At 44.9% G+C, this 5,815-nt stretch overlaps 1 long non-coding RNA gene across 1 annotated transcript; it reads left to right on the forward strand.

Moving 5' to 3' along the window:
* The first annotated feature begins 811 nt into the window (after positions 1-811).
* Positions 812-3,438, forward strand: LOC148818471 (uncharacterized). The gene is made up of 2 exons (XR_016094435.1): positions 812-952; positions 2,472-3,438. It is a non-coding gene; the product is annotated as an uncharacterized LOC148818471 (long non-coding RNA).
* Positions 3,439-5,815: the final 2,377 nt, after the last annotated feature.

A 5,815-nucleotide genomic window follows, 5' to 3' on the forward strand; every position in this document is an offset into this window, starting at 1 on the left:
AGAGCTCTTATAAATTACATATCCTGTGTGTTATTCGGCAAGACACAAGCCGAGTTCGCTACACACAAAAATATATCCTTACACCTCAGTCAAAAAAAGCCCATTTCTTTCAGCTAAGGTTTAGTGTTAATACCAGTGTAGTATGCATCATGTGAAAGATAAAATATTTCTACAATTTTCACCTTACAATCATGCCCACACACAATATTGGTTTCCAAGAATAAGCACTGGTCGCCCCTGGGCATGTAGTTTTATTTCATCCAAGCTTTTAATTCAATTATTGGGCAGAACTGGTCAAAATTACTCTCTGTTCCAGGTACTTATCCGGTTGACGATTTAGTGATACCCAGTAAAATCTTGAGAGTACGGGTTCCCACAGAGAAAGGGCTGGCCACCCACATAAAAACGCCTGCACACGTTTTGTTCCAATGGAGCCCTCAGATACACAATCAAACCCTTTCACGAGCTTTACCAAGAATAAGATTAAGATGAACTGTTTGTTCCCAGCTCTTAAACATGATCTATTTTTTAAGTGAAATAAAACACAAACGTGAACTAGAAAAATGCAAACATTCAAATGGATCTTAGATCATAGATCTTAGATCGTTTTAGATCAATGAAGGCTTCAGTTATCTAATGAAGGGTGGGGAATGAAAGCCAGCAGCTGTGTGGTTGGGATCCACCGGTATACAGAAACAGACTTTTGCCCTTATGTACAAGTCCAGAATCATCAAGAATCCATTTCTGGCACCTCATCATTCCTCAGAAACATCAGGTAAATAAACAAAACCTTTTACTTTTCCCTGAACAGATGCAACTATAGACAAGACAGAGGACAAAGTTGAAATCCAAGTGTTCCTAGATGTCAAGTGTGCGGCAGAAAAAGAGTTACACACGCCAGGAGCTAGAAGAAAAAGCAAGGCCACGTCTGTCCCTGTCTGACAGGTTCCAGGTATCCCCCCTCCCAGTTATAACAATCATATTTTGCTCATTACAAACAGCTGTGTTCCCACTTACAGCAGTAGAAGTGTGGGCATTCATCTGGAGTACATTTAAATACCAATTAAATCAAATAGCTCTTTTATATCAATGGCTTAAAAAAGAGCTGGCACCAACTATATCATCTTGTGATTAATTCAAGGGAATGGGCTTTTCAGTGGGGGTCGGCTTCACAGACTGTCTGGAGGAAAACACTCGCTGAACAATAGCTGGGCTACGAAGCCCTGAGTGAATAATGAACACAACTTGACATCAGTAATGGGAATTTCTAAACAAACGACACGACTGTGTAATTAAAACAGTGCCGGCATAAATTATATCAGCCCAAATGTGGCCTGGCGCTGTTTATAAAGTGCTTGAAACAACAGCCGAAAAATAATACAGGAAAAACACGCCCGACAGAGTGCGATCCACTCGTTTCGTTTGTTTTCATTCTGCACATCGCCTTGTTCCGTCCCGACTGTCTTTTTAATCGGTGACCTCAAGATATTTCAAGGGAAGTTCTGCCACAGAGTAAATACTCCCGTCGATGTAATTTAATATGGTCTTCGACTGATCTGGTCTGTGAAAGCATGCCACGAGAGCAGTGAGGAAGCAGTGTGTCAGCTCTCTTTGCAGCAGAGCTCCGGGCTGCAGGGTAACTCACCTCACAGAAGAGTTTGTGTTTCGCTCTTGACTTCTTCACTTCCTTTAAAAAATGAAGAATAAATCCAGCTACTTAATGATGAGACTTTTTCAACTTAATACCAAAAGAAAACGCTCAGTTCTGTTTAGATTTAAAAAAAATCGACTTTAAAAATCTACAATTACAGCTAACCAGACACTAGAGAATGCCAAATCGGCCTCTAACTATTGTGAATAGGCACACTGGCAATAATTTGTTAATTGATCAAATTACTGGTAAAAAATACATGTGCACATTCTCACATGAGTTTTAATAGGGTTGTTTTTAAAGTATTTAAAGGGTATGCATAGAGCTGGTTCTTTTTTACGTTCTTTTTGCTATAAGCCTTGAAAATATAATAAAGTTGCCTGTGCTAGCTTTTCATTATTGTGACATTTTTATATGGGCAGATCCCTGGGGTGGCCTTAGGTAAGGGAAGGGTCTGTCACAAATAAATAGAAATTTGTACAAATTGCACCTTTGTGTGCAGAGAAGACTGAAAAGAAAACAAATTGTTTGCTAATAAATTTGGTCAATTTGGGCAGTGGTAAGGGCTTAAGACTGGAAGGTTGGGGGTTCAAATTCTAGGTAAAGCACTGCAATTGTACCCTTGAGCAAGGTAGTTCATTTGTAAGTACTACACTACAATTCCTTGCTATACAATCTTAAATCAATTTTGCTAAAAAATTAATATAATTATCTGCAGTGAGCGACGTTCATCCATTTTTTAAAAGGTCCATATGTAATTACAGCAGGGGGTGCCGCAAACAAACCGAGACCAGACAAAATCTGTTTGTTTTTTCCCCAGAGGTCACCCTCTTCTCTGGAAACTCCCAGCTCCTCACTCCAGACCAGCCTGTCCCAGAGAAAACACAGCGAACTAGGAGCCTTCAAGGGTCCTACCCCGGCCTTAATCAAAGTGCACAAATCCAATATGCTAATGTCACAGAGCCTGCGATTCACACCTACACTTCTCTGAATACCACAGTTCACACGCAACATCCAGAAGTAAACTGACATGAACTTGTGCACATAATGCTTCAATGGCTGTGACCTGTGGGAGTGCTCACTGGTGATCTGTGTGGATCCTAATGTCCCCACATAGTGTACACACTATTATACTGTTAAAAAAGGCGCTGTCCTTCAAATATAAAACTGAGGTCCTGACTCTCCGTGGTCATTAAAACTCCCAGGGCATTTCTCGAAAAGAGTAGGGGTGTTACCCCCGACGTCCTGCCTTTCCCAATCATGGTCATCAAATAATCACCCATCTATGAACTGGCTTCATCACTCTGTTCTCCTCCCCACTGACAGCTGGTGTGTGAGGTGAGCGTACTGGTGCACTATGGCTGCCGTCGCTTCATCCAGGTGGGGCTGCACATTGGTGGAGGTGGAAGGGAGTCCCCACTACCTGTAAAGTGCTTTGAGTGGAGTGTCCAGAAAAGCGCTTAATACTACTACTACTACTACTATTGCTGATAATAATAAAAATACCCTTGCAAAGAGACTTCCTTGTATGGGTGGTGCGGTGGCACTGTGGCTAAGGATCTGCTACTGTGGCTGGAAGGTTGCCGGTTAGTATCCTGTGGCCGGCAGAGGAATCCTACTCCGTTGGGGCCCCTGAGCAAGGCCCTTAACCCCAGCTGCTCCAGGGGCGCCATTTAAATGGCTGACCCTGCACTCTGCCCCCAGGCTTCTCTCCAAGCTGGGTTATGCAAAAAGACAAATTCCTAATACAAGAAATTGTATAGGGCTAATAAAGTGATCTTATCTTAACATGGGACTTTCAAGGGGTTTGCTACTTTAAAATACACTTTAAAAATAGAAAAAAGTCCAGCCTATTCAGCAAGTTTGAGAATGAGCAATCCAGGCTTACATTTGCAATCTCACATCTCCAATCTACTTCATCTGCTGTTGAGAAAGCGGGACTTTCTACAGGTGCCCAGTCAGAGCTGCGGAGGGGTCCTCCTGCTGTGCTTTCTCAGGAGTGGGACAAACCTGCTCACAACGGAATTAGTGTTTCTGAAGAGAGGAGGGGGAGAGGCACTCCCTTCCACACAAATAAGCCTGCCAATCAACGGCTGCTGTCTGCACAATACAGCCGTTTGCAGAGAGAGAAAGCAATTTATTTAGCCAGAAATGGAAATTCCATTGAGGACGATTAACCCAATTAGGCAGAGAGCTGAAGGGGGGGGGGGGGGGGGGGGCGTGCACTAAATCACACTCTCCCACTCTTCAATGACCTAACAGAATTAAGTACGGATATCATCCCGCTTCCCTGACAGACATTCCCAGGATACACAAAGCTACACTTGCTGAGACAGGGGCCGGGCAGACAGTGGTGTACTAAGAGGAAACATGTCTGATGGACACACACAAAAAAAAATCTTTAGCATGGCATTGCGGACTGCCTTTCTAAAAATGCTCCCTTGAGATGCACGCAACATCTACAACATCTGGCTCAGAAGAAAATGTCTTGTTTGGGGTTTTAATTTAGCGGTGTGTGTGTAGGACATGTGTTCTGCACATCCACTTAACAACGCACCATAAATAACCAGTGCATGCTCGAAATGAGCCGCCAGCCCAGCAGCTCTTCCCGAGCAGTGATCCCGGCTTCGGCACGTCTTCTCCCCGAAGAAGAACCGAGTCCTCGCTGTCCCTCTGGAGCCGGGCAGCCACACGGGCAACAAGGCTGAGCACTGAGCACAGTCTACAGCAGCCCCTGACCTGCCCTGCGCAAAACGCCGTGAAATCGCTGTATATTAAATATAACATGTGTATTAATTCAGACAGTTTGTACAGCAATATATCCAAACAATCTAAATTAATTCATTTAAAAATGCTACCCATGTGTCAAAGCACTGGGGGATTTACTACCGCAGTTCCTGCAGGTTAGAATGAGTAAATCAGTTATTGTATTTTGCAGCAGTGACTGGAGTGGCTCCATATGTAAGTTTAATTACATATATTCTCATGCCAGTAAACACTGCAGTACGTATACCGAGTAAGAGCTGTGATGTACATTATAGAAACACAACGCACCAGTACAGTTCTGTAGCTTCAGTGAGGCGCCATTCAGACATCCTTTCCTCCCACAAATAAAAGATCACCCAGCAGCGTGTGTCCCTTCCTCATGCTGCTGCCTCAGCCCGGCTGTGCAGCAGCTCCCTGGAGCTACGAACAGGAGCTGGGAGGGTGATGCTTTGTGGTAAAAGCTCACCCAGAGGTATGCATGTGTGTGAGACTGCAGTGAGGCAGCAATATGTGGAAACAACCATTTTGTAACCACTTTATCCAATATGGGGTCACGGGGGAGATGGAGTCGACCACAGCAAGCAACGGAACACCTGCCCATCACGCACGCACGCACGCACGCGCACCCACCCCCTGGAGCCAGTTCTCCCAGAAGCCAATTCACCTCCCAGCATGTCCTTGGGCTGGGGGGGGGGAACCAGAGCGCCTGGAGGAAACCCCTGCGAACCTAGAGAGACCATACAAACTCCACACAGACAGCAGCCCAGGAAATGGACCCTGGGACTCCGGCAGGGCCAACCACAGCGCCACCTCGCTAACCCCGGGGACAGCCAGCAGCGCCTCATTCACACGGGACGAGCTATTATTATTTTTTTTTTTATCTCGAGTAACATCAGGATTCCGAAACATCTCGTTTTGAGGTTCTTTCCTCCTCGGGCTCGGCTGTTTTGAAGGGCAATTAGTGATCGGTCCGAGGATGAGGGGCCCTGTCGATTCTAACCGCCGTTCTAACGAACTGGACCGCCCGTTTCGGCACCAAAACTGTCCACATCCATCATCAATAAACCCATGAGGGTATCAGACGCATCGAATCTGCCTTTAAAACTGCCATAACCCTTTTCTCTTCGTTGGGTTGTGTTTTTCCAACTAAAACATAGGCCATCTTAAGGCCCTCCTTCTGAAAAAGCGCCTTTCTTCAATTTTAACGCGTTTATGTAGACGAACCACACTGGGCACTTTTTAACCTCAGGGGGCTGCACGCAGAGAAGGGGAGTCGGCTTAATCACAACCCCGCATTTTGCGTCTGTTAAAATATTATCTACAGTATACAGTCAACGAAACATGATTCAAACACGCTACACAAAACGAGAGCTTGGTAAATAACACGCTAATATGCAC

This window comes from Atractosteus spatula, chromosome 18 (assembly GCF_055471065.1).
Source record: "Atractosteus spatula isolate fAtrSpa1 chromosome 18, fAtrSpa1.hap1, whole genome shotgun sequence".
NCBI classification, from domain to species: Eukaryota; Metazoa; Chordata; class Actinopteri; order Semionotiformes; family Lepisosteidae; genus Atractosteus; species Atractosteus spatula.